Raw genomic sequence first — 19,487 nt, 5'->3', positions numbered from 1 at the left:
GGAGCGATTAAAGGCAGAGTGCTATCCTCGAATCAATGCATACCTTGTCGTTGCCTTGTATTCAAGGGGCCCTGGGTTCAATATCTGGTGGAAGCACATAGTGGTTGGGATCCCACTTTAAACTGTAGGTCCAGTCTCGATTAGCCTTACTGTGCATAAAGTGGACTTAAAACACCAACTGAACCAATCAAGGGATACCTGGGGCAACTCTGGGGGGGGGGGGGTAAGATGTCTGAAGAAAGAATTGCGCTGATCACATCACCTCCACTATGGAGGAGATCTAGAATGTGCCTGTGAGGCACAGGGAATATAAAAAAAATCTTAATCCAGTCTCACACGGCAGTTCGGTAAGTCCTCACTTCGCCACCCACCTCCGACTCAAAACTACCATAAGATTTTTCACGTCTTCTGTTCGCAAAGGCAGCAAAAGGGGTTTCACACGATCCTTAAAGTCGAATCTTTAAAAATGGCGACTGCACAAACACGGTATACCACTTCACAAGTTTAGATGCTAATAACTGCTGAAGATTTGGGAAAATAATGTTTTCTCTTAAAAGAATAAGAGAATAACATTGGCACTGTTGAAAAATGTAGTACATGTAACCCATGGTAGTGAATGTGAGTGTATAACATATGTTACTTCAAGTTGATATACGTACCACTTTACAGACACACTAGCATAAAGTTGCATTACCTATATATTACGATAGAAGTTGTATATTCTAATGAAACCTTTCTCGTACGGTTTTGAAATATATCCTCCAATACCAACTAGTCAATTAAATTACACAAACTTCACAACATTCAAAGTTCGATAATTGTGGTGTTTACATTAACATTTTGTTACCATACCATTTCATTGATACTTCTTTGCTCCTAAAATACTTATTGAAATTTACTTTAAAGGCTGACGCTGACGTCCCGCGTAAGCCTATCTATGAGAAGGCACGAATGCCCCAGTACAGCGACTTCACACATTTCGCCATCCCCGAGTAGTCTAGCCGGGAGAGACTATGTCAAAGCAATTAATCGCTCCAGCACGAAGCAGACATATGGCAGAGAGAGACAGTTCCCCCCCCCCCTCCATCTTTGTTGCCGTGACTGTCGAAGTGCAGAATGAAAGTGTACGAGGAGTTTGCGAAGTGCTGCCGCTTATGAGAAAAAGTCACAAGGCCGACACCGCCGAAGAACCCGGTTCGTCCACCAGGAGGGCAGAAAGTTGAAGTTTGACGGATTGACGTCATGCCACTGTCAAAAGGACTACAGTAAACGTCGCTGGAACGTCTAGTACGCCGAGGTGGTACAGTATACAACTGTTAATTTTTCTATATGTGTGAGTGATCATCGACCCAGGACTCCAAAGATCGGCCGTCGAATGATAAGATACCCGTTTTTGAAATAAAAGTCGCAATAGTATTAATTAAATTTTTGGCCAATCTAATCTAAATTTCATAACAATTTGTAATTCCTAAGATCGTTCACAGCATACTATTGTTTTTTCCACGCTTTGCACCGAGCTGTTGAATAATGCTTTCTATTTATGTCACTCTATAGTTTTACTCAGTAAATACTTATGATCAGTGGTGTCTCTAAGGGGAGAGCCGCCGTGCCATGGCTCTACCTTCAGAAAAAGAAAAAGCACTTGCTTTGCCAAAGTATAATTAAATTAATACATATACGAACGAGGAGATTCAAATCTCGTAAGCGTTCTTCGAGCTTACGGCCGCCTCAATTCGTGCGCCGCATCCCCAGCTGTTCTCTCACTTGCTCTGGGCCAGCATAGTCTGGACTGTGTGCAGAGGCATGAAAAAGTCTCCGGAGGAAACGAGTTAGGAGGTGGTAGCCCAGTGGCCCAGTGGTAGCCAGCCATAAGACAACCAACCGTGCCCCTTTTCGGCTGGCACGGACGCGAGTGCTTTTGCATTGTGTTGACATAGTTGCAAACTTCAGAGAGAAGTGACTAATCCTGACCGATTTGTAATACTCGTTGGAGAAGTAATTCGCGAGAAGGATACTTTCCTGCATACTTGGCAAGCACGAACGTAATATCTTCCCCAAATTTATATAACCATTTAGATAAATGCGTCTAAAGAGCCATCCACACTTTTTTGTTATCGATTTCTTCCTTAAGAAAAGATATATCCCTTGCTCTCATGCACACAGACACTCACGGGTTGCAACTGACGTTGACAATATTGAAGACATTTTCTGTACAAAAGAATTGCCTAAATTATCAAAGGGATTTCGCATCTCCAGGCGATTTTTTACTTTAATATTTGTAAAAAATCACACGGAAAATCTATCAGTATAAGAATTTCACTTGGAGATATCATTCAATTTCTTGCATTGAATTTTAAGAATTGTAGATCTACAGTTCATTTAGCAGCTAATCATATTTCAGTTGTTAGTAACACTGATTGTTAATGTACCATCTGCCGTGCTGGGGTTGCAAATTATAAACAAAGCAAGGCGAGTATACCGTGGTCGACTCGGTGTCTCTAATTGTTCAGTGTTTTTCCTTTTACTGAAGCAAAAGTGTCTGATGGTGTGTGAAAGGAAGGGTAGTTAGTAAAGATGAGTCAGATTAGAGTGCGCGTCAAATCTCCTGCATAAGACGATAGCCAATAGCAGCGCACTGCAGCGGTGCCATGTCGAGATCTCACACGGAAAAGAGACAGCGTGGTTGAGCGAAATGCCTTGTCAAGGAGAGCACGGAACATTAGATACGAAAGAATTTTACCCTTGACGTAACAATGTCACTTCTCTCCATCAGAAATTTACGACCGTCGTTGGTTTCCCTGTACTTGAAGCCTAATTGTTTCAATATTGCCAATATTCTAATCAGCACATTTCAACAGGTGAATGACTATGAAGAGCGACGCATAACGTTACTCAAAATTAGGAAGGAAAACAACTGATGAGGGAAAACGCTCAAAATCAAAATAAAACAAATACCATCCTTTTAAAATCATCATTGCTTAGCTGCATGGCTGGGGAGAGACCTGCGCTCGATCACCAGCTCTAAACTTTGAAGGAGACGAAGAAAGTGAGCGGAAACATCCATCGCGACACTTTAGGCTGCTCTCATACTGAACTATACTTTGTGGCGGTTCCTCTCTCGAACCTTTAGGCCACCCTCTGTCGTCAGCGTCCTCGAGCATAAATCGCCTTCGAAAAACTATACAATCGCAGCTATTACATTAAAAAAATCACGAAAACAAAGCGTCCATCCTCATCTTTACCTTCCTATTTCCTTCAATCACCTTTCAATATCCTATCTCATCTGTTTCTTCACCTCGGCTAAAACTCAGTGGGCTAATGGGATACTCTGACCCCTCTCAGGTACGGGTATAGTAGTACAGTCACGGACACTTCTGGGATGTAACGACCCTATTGAAGAAGCAGTGAAGCAAGCCATCCATGTCTAACCACCAAGTGCCTTGTGACTAGACAATCCAACCAGCATTGCAATTGCGTTAGAAGAATGAAAATACAGATTAAACGAACAAATTTGATGTGTATCCTTTCGTCAAAATGCCTAGAAAACAATAGTACATACTTCTTCACTAATAGAAATGAATTAAAAAAACTGTCCTTGGTGGTGATCGAACCTAGATCTCACTGGTGAAAGCTCTGTACGCTAACCAACAATCAGTGGTCAGAAGTAGCGAGCTACTTGTAGCGTCGCTACTGTAGCTAGCTACAAAATTTGTAGCTGTAGCTGTAGCGATGCTACATTTTGAAAATTGTAGCGGTAGCGAAGCTACAAAATTCCTGTAGTTGTAGCGAAAATTTCGCTACAGCTACATTTTTTCTCGGCATTTTGAGGTGAATTTTGAATGTGGCAACAGCGTCTGAAAAAATCGACAATAACCCTTAATTTTGCAAGAGGTTCATAAAGACAGTCTATTACATGGAGATACAGATTATCTAGATTGTAGATTATAGATATCTGCGTAATTTATTTAATTAGTATCTGAAGAATTCAGATATCCAGATAACTAACTGACATATATGAATATATTCCTGCTAACAGCTACGTTTTTTAGCTGCATCGCTATTTTGCCTCGTTTGCTGCACCACTGGAAAAAAGTGCCTCGTTTGTGTCACCCCCGGAACAAATCCTGTGGATATTCATGGTGTAAGAGACACCAAAATGTCATTAATTGCTGTGTAAGACACAACTTGCAATGCAAAAACGAGCCATGGAATATCCAATGCACTGACAAAGGAATAGTGCCAGCAATAAATGGCTCAGTACGTTAACAGCATTGATCATCCTCAGTATATAGGATCTCACCAGCAAGAAATTATTGTTACAAGAATGATAGAGTTTCTGGAATTACAATTATTTTCGCGATAGTATTTGTTCACAAATTTTAAAATTACAATACGTTTAGAACACTCAGGTTTATACGACAGTTTCCTCAATAATTTTATCATATTGCAAAAAGTATGTACGACTTATTGACTTTCCTGCAGAAACGACAATTTTCTTTAGTTAATACACATAGTTTTCAAATATATGTACTTGTATTTCTCTTACTTTTGCGTCACTTTTCTGTAACTTTTGCTAATCATGACATCATCATCATCATCCTTCGCTGTTTCCTGCCTCTGGCTGGGTCGGCATAGAAGTCAAGCCTCTCCATTATTTCCTGGTCTTTCACAACTCCTCTCTTTCCAAGGTGTTCCAATCTTGTCTCCTAACACTCTCCACTATCTGTTCTTTCCACCAACATCTTGGTCTCCCCCTTGGCCTTATTCCCACTCCTTGTGCATTGTAAGCTCTTACTGGTAGTCTTTTCTGCATCCATCCTCTTCATGTGTCCGAACCATCTCATCTGTGCCTGTTCTATTCTGTCCTGAAGCTTCACTACACCCACTGTCTGTCCGATCTCCTCATTTCTTATTCTATCCCTAGTCTTCCTCAAAAGACTCCTTAGAAATTTCATCTCCACTGCCTGCATCTTTTCTTTGTCTCTCTATGTTATTGTCCAAGTCTCTGCTCCATACGTAATTATTGGCACATAGTATGTTACATATTACCTTCTTGCATTTCATAGGTACATCCCTATTCCATATTATTCTTCGGACGCTTTGATATAGTTCACCACCATTCATTTGTCCTCTTCTGTTTACCTCCTCATCTATGATGAGCAGTGTGGGGAATGGAGGAGCAGGAGGATCTGATCCTCCCAACTTGGCATCTTTCCTAGTTTTTGTTTTGAGTCCATTTTAAGCATAGATAATCTGATCGAGACTGGATCCTAACCGTTATGTGCCTCTGCTGGGTATCGAACCTGGGGCCCTTTTGTAGTCAAAGGGCTCCAGCAGAGGCCCGAATATGTTTTAAGTTCTATTATTATGACGCAAGTGGTGTTCCCAGGGTCTTTTTACGGTCCCCATTTTGTCATCTTTTCCTTCCTTTGACGTTTTTTCTTAGATATACTGGGCCAAAAGGGGGTTATGTCTACCATCCACCCCCCCCCCCTTCGCCCCGGGCACGCCATTGAATGACACTTTATTACTTAAATATTAATGTACATACTCGTTCTGCTGAAATGATTCTGATTCCTCCGCGTAATTTTTATCTCCAAACTGATATATCTTTCCTTTGTGACGGATAAAATTAAGGAAATAGGTTGGTATCACTTTCTGTTGTTTCAGAGATTTTCAAAGTGATCTTGTGTGGATGCTTTTAGTTGCAGTTGTGGAAAGCACGTGGGATAGTGTGAGTGTTTGTTGCTTCGTGTTTTGTGCTGTGAATTTATCGGAATGAACGCGTATTTAGGAACGGTTGATGTGAAGTGCGGGTGTATTATTGAGCAATTGAAAATTGCTTCGTTTAGCTCGAGAGAGATAAGTGTTAAAATGAAAATCGTGGAAGGGGGTCGACCAACACCAAGAGTTTGAAATTTATTGTGGTGAGTACATCGTCTATGCATGTGTTTCTTTGCTTTGAAATGAATTTTTTATTGTTTGTGTTTAACTTTTTATTTAGTGTTTAAGTTACTCCAATGCGGTTTTTAGGGTGCCCAAAAATACTAAATTACAACATGCAGCGTAAAATAAACAAATTATTCCCATTTTTTTTTTATCTAAATCGGTTTGGTCACCGTTTGACCATATTAAATAATAATGAACAAATAAAGGTACTAATAAGTAAGTAAGAAATTCCGTCTCCCTTTAGTCGTATGCGGAAAGTTCGCATATGCAAAACGTTTAATATCATATGAATAACGTTACCTGGATTTTTTTAAAAAAAGTAAATGTGACGTTTACGGATCATATGGTTTATTTTTAGTACAGTCACTTTATTACGATATTTTGACAAATCCAGCGACTGGGTAAATGAGGCTATAAACCTTGAATCTTTCCCCTCGGCATGTCGTTGTACTACATGTTTTGTTGTACTGAAACATTGCTTGCCTCCTTCGTAAGACTACGCTTCGCTACTGGGCTCCAGGTATTTTTCATTCAAAATGCTGACTTCATATCAGTCTATAAAAAATGAAATATTTATTCTCAAGAAAAATATGTTGATGTGAACATAAATACGTAATCCTACCAAATTTTATTTGTGTATAGTTGTAATAATTAATTTGGGTAACACCCTAATTGCAATATTCATATATCAAATTTGAATTGATATGCCACTTGCATAGGTATGGTATTCTCAAAAACTATTGTAAAAATAAGTAACTGAAGTAACATTGCTATTAAAATTATCGAATGACTGGAATCATGATAATAAATAACAGAATCTATTTACCAGGAGTAGGGGATTTTTTTAATACCATATCGTTGTTTTCATTTTTTTTAATGCAGAAGTAGCGCAAAAAGTAGCGAAGTAGCGAGTAGCGAACAGGAGTGGCGTAGCGAGCTACTTTTTGGTAAATGTAGCTGTAGCTGTAGCGAAGCTACATTTTGGAAGAGTAGCTGTAGCTGTAGCGAAGCTACTTTTAAAATGTAGCGTTCGATCACTGCCAACAATCTATCAATAACACCATGTTTTCTTTTTTCCAGTCTGTCTGTTTCCTTCCTCAACACCTGAAGACGAAAATGCATGTTAATTTCTCTCATAATTGTTTCATTGTCTATTAATAGAAACCACGTATGTCAAGAATAGACGCATTCTTTCTGTGAAAAGTCCCATGTTTCGCACATCGTGCTTCTCCATTTACTGTTATTTGGACATTCACTTGAAAGTTAAAACTTAGCTTTGTATGTTTGTTTTCACGTGCATGTGTGTGAGGAGAGTGGTGTGCACGTGTGTTTGATGTTTTTCTGGGTATTATTTTCGTTCAAAAGCATTAATATAATTGTAAAATATGGTATTTACTGTAATGCAAGGAGTGAAAATATAAACCCAGTTCGTCAGGTTCGTTCCCAAACAACATTAAATAATGGAACGTAACGTGGACCGAGTATTATTGCATGTCGAGGACACGAGACATTACGATCGACAATCTTCATCTCGTATTTCTCTTTGGCGTCACTACTCAATTTACAGAGATGTATACCCGTGACTGGTATACAAGCCACATAATTGCAATGCTGGTTGGGTTGTCTAGTCACAAGGCGCTTGGTGGTCAGACATGGATGGCTTGTTTCAGTGCTTCTTCAATAGGGTCGTTACAACCCAGAAGTGTCCATGACTGTACAAATACATGGGATATGAAGCTTCAAGTGTTATGTACTAAATCACTTGATAGGCTATGGAAAAGGGAGATTTTATAAATGAATAACATCTGTTTCCGAAGAAAGGTCTGCGTCTTCAGTAGGCTTCTTTATGGGCAATTATTTTCCTGAAGATGGTTTATTTTCAAGATACTTTTATAAATTTATATCTTAGTTACAGATCTCCATAAATAAAGGACAGAACAGATTTCCTTCTTATAATTAAATCTACGCGACTTTTGCAGTTTATTTACATAATATGGATCAAGCTGTCATATCAGTTATATAAAGACGACCAGGCGCTTGCTTGGAACTTTATGAACGCTCCTTGACATAATGAAGCATAACATTGACGTGACTGGCGAAGGTTTTAAGTATTGACTCCGATTTTAATATAAATTGGACATTATGGTCTGGCTTCAAGATATATGCAGAAATACAAACTGATATAATTCGTAAAATATTAGAGACATCGACTTGATATCAGGTATGGCAACATGTTAGCATGTTCACAGGGCGAAACCTAACCATGCCAGATATCAATAATGAATAACCTGATCAATAAATAATAATCATGGCGACGAAATAATCTGAACTTATTCTTCCCTATGATGGCATGTTAGCATGCCCACAGGGCGAACCTACTCATACGGCAGAATAACATTAAGTCCTGTTGCATTATGCAACAATTGAAAATATATTACGTATAAGTTTCGAAGAGATGAAACTGAATTATCACAAAGGTTGAAAGAAATCTTAAATTAACTTATTCTCATGCGTGGTGACATGTTAGCATGTCCACAGGGCGAACCTAACCTTGCGTCAGAATAACAGTAAGTTCTGAGTCGAAATTTAACATTATTTTGCTAAGATTTTATTTAAAATTTCAGAAAACTTCAAAATAAAGTTTAAATTAACTTATTCTTTCGTATGGTGACATGTTAGCATGTACACAGGGCGAACCTACCCTTACGACAGAATAACTATGTCTCTAAGCTAATTTGGGAACGAAGACTGAGTTCTTGAACCCTCCCATAAAGGGAGCTGAGTATTTAAGATGTTATACTGTCATTACTTATTTCCAGAACTTCGATCTAATACTTTCACTCTCTTACATCCTTTGATCTATCAACTAGATATTCCATTATATATTCAATGTTCAATCCACTTCAGAGATCTAGGTTTACATGCATTGTACAGAGAAAAATGGCCAATGCATGTAATGATTTACACCGATGGTTCTAAGAATAACAATAGTGTAGGATGTGCCTATTACATCCCAGAGAAAAACATTTATCAACAATTTAGATTACCTATAGATTCATCTATTTTTACTGCGGAAAGTTACGCCCTATACAAAGCCTTACAATATGGAATAGCGGAAGACTTTAAAAAAATCCTTCTCCTTACAGATTCGCTGAGTGTTCTTCAAGCATTATCTACATCCTATCCCAAATTATGTCACCAATCATATCTTATTATTTTAATTATTCAACAAATTCAACTTGCTTGCAAAAGAAACATTGACATACAATTCAGTTATGTCAAAGCACATGATACTAATGTAGGAAATGATAGAGTGGACATATACGCTAAACAGGCCAGAGATTTACAACTCATAAGTTTCAATAGGTTAATGTATACTGATTTATTACCACGAGTAAAAATCAAACTTATGGAACAATGGAATGAATGGTGCAAAGATCAATTTAAGTTTGTGGGCAACACATATAGATGGATTGCAGAATTTAAATCTAAAGTCCCTTGGTTCAATTCATACACACTCCCACGGCAAGTCATAGTTTTTATTAATAGATTAAGAACAGGACACGTACGTACACCAGCACATTTAGCAAAAATAAAAATTAAAACTCAAGAAAATTGTAAATGTGGCAATAATAATCCTGATGCTCAACATTTAATTCTAGAATGTCCAATCTATTCAGATCAACAAATCATACTCTACAAAGGTTTTCAACGTTTAAAAATTCCATTTCCAATATCACTATCATCCATTTTAACAGATTTATCCCCTTCATTAATAGGGATGCTGTATGCATATTCTCGAAAATGTAGACTTGAAATATAAAGTGATTTTTAAGAAACAGCAAAATGGACAAAAAAAGTGAATTATTTATCATAATTGTTATATATTTGTGATTCCGATTAATTTGTGAGACTAACTGCCAACTTTAGAAGAAAACATTAAAAGAAATAAAAAAAAAACAATAACGATGTCCAAAGTCGACAAGATAATGCTGACAGGGACAAAAGAAGAAGAAGAAGAAGAAGAAGATGTTAATCCATCGGAGTCGGTGATGAAAATGCCCCCGAATTAGGTTCCGAAGCTGTATTTATACCCCCTCATGTCAAGCAGAGCGCCTCCCGTGACACAAAAGATAAACATAGCTGCAGCTGTGATATGCAGAACTAATTTGTGTATAATGGCAATATTCTAAAGATTAAACAGTGTGTTCCATAAGGTTCATTTTTCTATGTCTAAAACAACAGTTATGACCCTTAAAGTTTCTATAATATTCTCTACTATAAAGTTGTCACATTCTTAAAAACTTCTTTCCAATGTCCATAAGGCTTATATTACTAATAACTCCAACTGAAATTTAGCTCTTATGGCTTTCATAATAGTTTGATTCTAAAACTGAGAACACATATTTTTGACTAATTGTCAACAATGAAAGATTTCGCTTTCAAGAAGCTTGCAAATAACAAATTCTAAACTTCTCGAATGACAGAATTAGGTCATTAGTTCAACTATTAAATATCTCAACTTTCATAACATTTTATAGTGAATATAAAAAGTAAAATAATTAAGAATAATATTAAATATGACCGAATCTTTGATATGGTTCGGGAGGATCATATCATCTTCTCCTACCATCACTGGGAACGAACGTGCCCTGTTCCCTTCGCTAATCGGAAAGTTTCGGAATGCAACAGGAACGAAGGGAGAGCAAAAACGATACAATGCAAATACGTTTATAATAACATTGCTTCTACAAAGGGAATGGTATAAGCTACAATCACACTTGTTTTTCGTACATACTCGCAAATTCATTATCTTTCCATCTGTTGAACTGTTGACACTTGAAATAATCTATTTATATCCGAGCGCCAGGTACACGATTTAGTAGCGAGGTGAAACAGGTTCTGAACTAGGCAACGCCGCACGTCCGTGATTCGCTGGTGCTGTTCAGCCGTCCAAGGCCATATGCAGGAGATTTGACGCGCACTCTAGAGCATTATTACATACACCGTTTTCCAAGGTACTATACGATATTAAATGAAAAGTTAAACAACTTGGCTGTCGCACGCCAGATTTAACAACAATTCTATTTAAAAATATAAAAAAAATGGTAAAGGTGACAGACGTTGAAATTTTAATAGTCACATTTATTTCCTAGAAACTCTGGCCGACCTCCGCACATCATGCTACGACACCAGGGATCACGGGTTCGAATCCCGTCCTGGGCATCGGTGTGTTCTTTGTGAGTGTTCACTCATCCTTATCTTCGCAATTAGCCAAAAGTAGTACAAATGTGAAGTAAAATAAACCAATCTTAGGAATTCTGAATTTTTGTCTGCAACTTTAAACTGCTTATGATTATAATTGTGTATCTTGTCTCCCGTCCAGAGAATTCACATATCTTTTGTAGAGATCGCATCTCAGTTTGTTAGTTACGAATGTAACTTTAACTTCGTGCAATTTTTAATATATTTATGCATCAGTGTCTTCAATTTCCATTCAGTAAACGTGTACTATATGTCAAATCACAAACCCTGACACCTTCTGTAAACAAAACCACCTGCATGCAGAAAGCATTGAAAACTCATAGAAGTAAAATAATCCACACGAAAATCCAGCGTTGTTACAGGATTCATTACGTAAGGTAAAACAATGGCAAATTTGTAGTATGGGATACGCTGCCGCAAATGACGTCTCACTTTAAACCCAATGCTCTTTCTTTTTTTTACTTATTGCTTCACCTTTATGGTTAACTCTTTGCACCAGTAATCATTTCCCATAAATTTGGCTTCTTTCTTGCATGTGAATTGAATATATTTTACTTGCATTTTTTAGACAAAATGATATAACATGGTAATGTATATTTCTAAGGATGATATAGATAGGAGTGTATTTGAAATTTGTTTGTACATTTTATGTAAATTGTATCTTATGTAAATAAAATATATAATGGGCATAAACAGCCATATGCATTGCTGTAAGTCCAATAAATATATTGATGATGATCAACACAAGACAAAAAGTTCGTAAATTTATTGCGGTTGGAAACTTTGACAAGCATCCTAATAACGATTTTTGTTCCGCCAAATATAGTGCACTTCGTAAAATAACTTGGTGACATGGCAAGGCAAGATAAGTGTGAACATTTTGTAGTAATATAACTTTCAATGAGCTTAGAGATTTTTGTACATAATGATATTTTATAACATTGGTTATTTTCTAAAAATAATCATGTGAACAGCAAGGAAGTAGTGCAACTTAGTAATATTGCCTGACTTAGCCTTAGAAAAATATCATGCCGAGTTCTATGCGTGAGGAAAAGTCTCCGTGTTCTCCTAGCTTGTTTTCAAAACACCAGCAAGGACAGCCTTTGCAAAGGGGTGAGAAACAGATTCTACTCAATATTTATGTAACGTTCTGTCAGTAGTATCCTGAGAAACCAGTAAATGAAGTGGTTAAGTTGGTATCCCAGTGCAGTGGTGTGTCAGTGTCTGCAGTTTTAAGGGTTATGAAACAGAGAATGACCGGGAGAGTAACAATGTATGCGGCTGCATATTCGTCTGATGTTTTGAGAACGGGTTCTGACATTCAGAGGCTCTTATATAAAATGAATAGGTGCGGCGAACTATGAGTGTAACAGCAGATGATTGCGGTCATGAATCAGCTGACGCGGAGTGATACATCGAATCGGTGAGACCGTTTGTTTACAGAAGGTCTCAGGGATGGTGATTTAGACCTTAGCCTTGCATTTGATATAATTATGATATTTGTACGAGTTGTGTGGGCTGCCTAATGTTATTAACTTCCAAGACACGTTAGTGAAAATTCGACAATAATTTATTGATGTTTCATTAATTGCGATATACATATACAATACTACGTGCTATGCCAAGTATCTTGGATTCTAAACAAATTAACGTCTGCAGGCATAGATTAAGATTCATCCCTTCTCATAAGAAAACTAAATGTGTCTTGGTATCTATGAAAGGTCAATATATTGAACATAATGTATTTTTTACCCCTGCAGTATGAGTGAGAGTGTGAATGCTTGAGTGATAGTGAGGGGTTGTGTAATGTGTCTATTTTTTGTGTGTTATATAATATATTTCGGGCAGTCAAATGAAAACCGAACACCCACCATAAAACACATTCCTCGCAAAAGTTGGCAACACTGTTGTTATGTATCGATACTGCCATCTGTAGAGTAGGAGAAATGCATAGTGAAAACGCACAGGTCCACACAGTTGCTTCGTCATTGCTCAGGAGGTGAGCGTAGTGAAAAGTGTGTTCGTCCAGCATTGGAAATGGAGGCAAGCAATGAAGAGAGAGAGGTGTGGTTCATTTCTTGGTGGCTAAGGGTGCTGGAACACGCGAAATTCATCGTCGCATGTCTGCAGTGTATGGCGAACACTGCATGTCCCTGACAAGTGTGCACGAGTGGCAGAAGAGATTCCGCGAAGGACGCACATCACTGCAAGACGATCCGTGCCTGGGACAGGCCCATCGAGTCATTACGACTGATGTGATTGCGATGATCGATGGTCTCGATGAGTGAGAGTGTGAATGCTTGAGTGATAGGGAGGGGTTATGTAATGTGTCTATTTTTTTGTGTGTTATACAATATATTTCGGGCAGTCAAATGAAAACCGAACACCCACCATAAAACACATTCCTCGCAAAAGTTGGCAACACTGTTGTTACGTATCGATACTGCCATCTGTAGGGTAGGAGAATCCGAATGCAATCATTGTGTGCCATCATCAACATAGGTTCGCAGTGTGTAGTGTGGTAGTAGGTGACCACTTGATAGGCCCGTACATTTTGCCCTCTACTTTGTGTGGTGGGAATTATCGGGTGTTTCTACATGACGTATTACCTGAACTTTTGGAAGACGTGCAACTGGCAGGTAGACAACGTATCTGGTTTCAACACGACGGCGCCCCAGAGCATTTCGACCGGGAAGCCAGGTCCTTATCCAACGATATTTTCGGCAATCGTTGGATTGGCAGGGGTGGACCTTTTCCGTGGCCACCTCGCTCGCCCGACCTCACACCACTGGATTTCTTTGTGTGGGGAGAAATGAAAAGGCTCTTGTATGAAACCCCTGTGGAAAGTGCTGAGGACCTCGTTGCTGTGTTAGTGCCGCTGCTGGGACAAATGGTGTCATGCCAGAGGTATTTGCACGTACCAGACAATCCGTGCATCGCTAATGCCGTCTTTTGTCTTGAAGTCAATGGCGGACATTTTCAACCATGTCTCTGAGTATACCGGTGTTTGTGAGCCCTATTAGCACCGCATAGTATCTTTTAGTGAAAGGTGCGAGTGAAGATGCTGGAGATCGCTGTACCCCAACGGCGAAAGAAACAGTAGGCGAGTTGTCCACCACTATTTTCATTCGGTCTGCATTACACAATGTGATGATAATGAATTGAAATAAAGACGTCAAAAATCAGAGAACAATGCCTGCTTTGAACGAACATAGTTTCATTCCTTAAAACAACACAGGATGTAGAATAAAAAAGTAATGAAAATAGTTGTGGACAATTTGCTCCATTATATTTGCCGTTGACGTACTACATACCGTCGATCTGCATGTGCGGAGGTTGTGCGCTTCTCGGGGGAACCCTTTAATATAATATGTGCTGTGCCTGGAAATGTTACATGCCATTGTGTGCGTTTTCTCGCCATTTTCGGGTGAATTTCCCTAGTGTGGGACGGTATCCCAGCAGTAGTGGGACAGTGGACATATGTCGTCATTTTACTGGCTACATTCCGATCTCAACATTATGTAGGAAATGGACATTTCCACTCAGTTTTTTTACAACAAATTTTAGAAACTGCATCCTGGAAAAATGACCCCTGCAAGTTCTCGCGTTTCTCTGCGTCCAGTTTAAGGCAGAAACGAGACTTCCAAAGTTGCGAGGCTAGCGTTGTGCTGAAAACACGCCGCCGCCATGTTACTACGTCACTCCTTAGGGAGAGCTCCTTTGTCGTCTGCTTCGAGCGTCCAGTTCCGGATGGGTAGCCCACGGTGAGCGAACACATGCGCAGCAGTTTTACAAATCTGTACCGATTTAAATAATGGAAGAAGGAGCGATAGGAGAAAGGAAAGCTATGCTTTGTAGTGATCATTCTTCTATGAAATATCCGTGCTGCTCACGTGCAAGATAAATGAAACGGTTCAGCTGCGTGTGTGTTCTCAGGCCATGCGAAAAGTATTGCTTATAAAATTGGTTGCTGACCAGACACTCAAAAATTTTGTAACCTAGGTAGTGCAAAATATGAATTTTCACATTCTTCACTTTATTTATAAAGCCTATTTAATTTTCTTTTCCATAAAGCAATTTCAGTTTGTGTTCCATTTCTGTTGCGCAAATTATGATCAAATATTTTTGTGCATATAAGAGAAAATACACTGAGAAGATTAAATTAGTTGCACAGTACATATCTATAATTAGTTTATGTATAATTATTACAAGGAAATAATGTGTATAACCATGGACGTATTTAAGGGGGATTCAACGGGTCCAACTCCCCTCTTTTTTTGGTTCACTAAAATTACCAGTTTCCTTGTTCTATCCGCTTGTTCATAAAAAATTCCTTCAGACTTATTTCATTCTCTTAAATTAGAGACGTATAGGATGGGATATGGATGGGAAGGAAATTTCGTAATTCCACACACCAGATGGGACTGCAGACCAATGTCTGCAATTTCCTGATAGTTTCGGAATTTCTGCGATAAGAAACTGCATTGAGACTGTCAAATCAGTAATTTTCCCCCCATGAGTCATCTTAAAGATATTTGGTTCTTAAAAACGTAGTGACACAAGATGAACAGAAAAGTATCAATACTAGCGTGACTTCGTGACTACGTACACACAACTTTGTCGGGTCCAACATCCCCTCCCCCCATGCTTCCCAACAAGTTTCCGGTCAGCAGTGTTCTGGATTTTCACTTACGAAATAAAGCAACCCTAATCATACCAAAAGTTGATCCATCCAAAGTTGATCCTCCTCGTTTCGACGGTACAGCCCTCGAAAACTAAATATTATCCTGCTTATATATGCAAACCAAACTGCAGATTCAGAATTACCAGGAATGAACTGGCGTTGTAATTATTATACACAAAATACATGATTTATCTGAGGAAATCGCATGTTCCAGGTTTGACTCTCGACCTGGGCATGACTGTTTCCTTGTGAGTGACATTTCATTGAACTGGAAATTGTTACATGGGAGGATGTTTGCTCGAGACTTTTGGGACAGCTAGGGGGATGCTTCTATTGTTAATGTTAGTGTTGCTCACCGTCTCATAAAAGGAGATGGGACAAGTGAATGTTTTCGAAATGAGATGGGACAGAAGAAAAAGTTCGTCTCTTATCATGGCAGGTTGGGTGATACTTAGATTGTGCAGTTGGTGGTAGTGTGTGTGTGGGGGGGTGTACTCCTGCACCCCGACTTCGAATACTGCTTGTAGTTATTCATCTTCATTGTAGCGATTAGCCAAAAGTGGGAAGAAATGTGATGTTAGAGATGATACATAATAAATTAACTATGCGTTCTCATCGTTGCGGTTAAACAAAGTGAACGGTAAAGCGACGTAAAAGTAGGCTAAATACAAAAGTTTGCAATATATATATTAACTGAAGAAAACTGTCATTTACTGCAGGACATTTAAAAACTCACCGTATCTTTTTATACCGTATCACCTCTTATATTGCGGAAATTGGCGTGTAAACCAGTGTGTTCTAAAAGTATTATCTTAAAATTTGTGAAGAAAATATTATGACGAAAATAATTGTAATTCCAGAAAAGGCATTCCTATAACATTAAGTTCTTGCCAGTCAGAACTAACCTATGTATTCGCAATGAACAAGGCTGTTCACGTGTTCAGCCATTGACTGTTACAAGGTTTGCTTTGTCACCCTAATGGGAAAACCCTCTACCGAGTGGCTAAATTATAGTAAATACTACTATACTGCTAGGGCATAATTCATCTCCAAGAAATGGAGCACAGATTTTTGCACTGGAAGTTGTAAGATACTTGTTTTACACAGTAACAAGTGAATTTTCTGTCGCTTCCGCGGCTCATGCTAAGTTGACGGGACGAGCAGAAGCCCCGCCTGCACGCATTTCTAAGTGATGACGTCAGAGGACCTCCTGTCTGTGGAGAGGACAGTGGCGTCGCTAGGCCCTTTTTGTGGGGGCTTCAGCCCCCCCAATCCCTCGATAAGCCCCCCAATTTTTAGCTATTATTACATACAGTATTTCGAGAAAATATATTTGAACAATTGTTAATGCAGGAACATACCTCTAGGTACATATTCTGGGAAAGAATCGTTTCGTTGTGACATAGTTTTTTTTAAAACCACGATCTTACATCTGACACGTCATGTCTTTAGCTGGCAATAGTGCAAACGATAGCCGTCATTTGTTCTACAGGGAGGTTATTTCAGTCGTTTACCGCCAGAGTGTCGGCCGTTCGGCGGCTTCTTCATGCAACAGGTCCCGGCAAATTGCGTTCAGGAAGTCCGTGACAGAAACAGCTTGTTTTGTAATGTTTCCACTTTTCACAATTACAGTTACAATTACAATTGAAATAAGCACGTACCTTGTCGCAAGGATGCTGGAAATGGTGTCCTCCCAAATACAAATATTTCAGGCACCTTATTTCTGACATCTAATCTTGGATTAGACATCGCTACTTTATCCTCAGTTGACAGAAATAGAAGATAGCATCCCGGCGCATAAAGCAAACCGAAAGCGTAAAATGATATTTAAAAGTAATAAAAATAATGATCACTAACCTCCTGTGTTATAAGAGATGTTGAAAATGACCTCCTTCAACAGCAATACAACACGTTTATTAGGTTCAAGAGATCCTGTCTCTTGTAATTGCCTGACCACTTTTCTGCAAGAATTCGTTTTCACGTAATTATAGTACATAAAAACTCTTTGTTCAAGACTATATTTGTTTAGCGGCATAACTAATGAATGAATAACAATTAACACACAATAAAGCACTAGCACTGAATAGCACAGCAACTCAACACAGTATAAACAACACGCGTACTGATAAACGCAAACAGAAGTGAACATGAGAGTAGACTCACAGTCACTACGTCTGGTAGCCGACAGTGTTGCTAACCATTTTCCGGAATTTTCTTTACTTACAACAAATTTTGACTTGTTTTTGAACCCTCAATTCTTGAGTGGTTTTTGTGACTATTAAATTACAAGTGCCGATCGCTGAAATCATGGTTGCAAAAAATTACTAAAGAACTTGACATACACCATCACATCCATAGTACATTTAATGAACGCCATTCCAAAAGGCATGTTTCCGAACTTATGCAGAATGTTGCAAATTGCAGTGACAATTCCTGTGACATCAGCATCGTGTGAGAGGAGTTTTAGCTGTTTGAATCAAGATATTTTTGCGTAATAGTATGGGCCAAGACAGACTTTCCTCACTTGCAATACTGGCTATAGAAAAGGAAGAGTGTCATGAATTGTGTGTAGATTGTGTTATTGAGAATTTTGCAACAAATTCGAACTGCAGAGTATAGCTGATACATAGAGACATAGTTCACCAGCATTAGAAAAACAGGACAAGAATATCCATCTGTTTTCATAAAAATTAATGCAGTAAGTCTATGTTAGTTTTAATTCCTTATGCTTGTTATATATTATTGTCTTATTAATCACTTTGCTATTTTCAAACATTAAAAATATTTACAATAGTAATAAGTCATGTATCTGGTTGCAGCCCCCCCAAAGCAGATGGCCTAGCGACGCCACTGGGAGAGGACGTTTTCAAATCCGTGACGTAGTAGGTGAGTTTCAGCGGTGTTTGAAGGCGTGTTTCTCGAGAACCAAAACAAATATCGCCGAGATATTTTGCACATCTCATGTTTGTGTCATTATCTGTAAAGTGAATGGATTTAAAACGTTTTTCATGTCAAAGTGGAAATGTCCATTAGTAGTAAATTTCCTGTATATTCCATCAGGGAATTCCCTACTTTCTTTGAGAGTCCCGTTGCGCAATTTACACTGGGCCTCAATTGCTGCACCATTGTATTCATCAGGTAGTACGACTTTCTTTGTATTCTTTTAATCCGACTTTGATATATTTCTTCCTTCTTGACTTGTTGTGCTTTAAACATGGTGTGAGGCGATTTTCGCACGCCTGTCACTCGCAAACGACATTTTCCCCTTGTTTTTACTTGTCTAATCACCTCCCAAGCGCTATAACAGGTATTTTGCAACACCCTGTACAGTAGGATCCATGAGTATTACCGTGCAAACTGTCCATGACTATTTTCATTAATTTTTCTCTTGCATCCTATGTGTTTTGAAGTGATGAATTTTTATGTTTGCTGGTGCAGATGTTGTCTACAGCTTTTTTCAGTTTTCTTTCAATTCTTGAAGCTCTTATTAGGTCAAATAAAGTGCACGAGCATGGTGATGGACAATTTGCACGGTAATACTCATGGATCCCACTGTACATAGTGGCAACGGCAAACATATTTTTATGTA

This window comes from Lepisma saccharinum, chromosome 1 (assembly GCF_977018435.1).
Source record: "Lepisma saccharinum chromosome 1, izLepSacc3.1, whole genome shotgun sequence".
NCBI lineage: Eukaryota > Metazoa > Arthropoda > Insecta > Zygentoma > Lepismatidae > Lepisma > Lepisma saccharinum.
The sequence above is the reverse complement of the archived record's forward strand: the minus strand, read 5'-3'. Positions refer to the sequence as shown.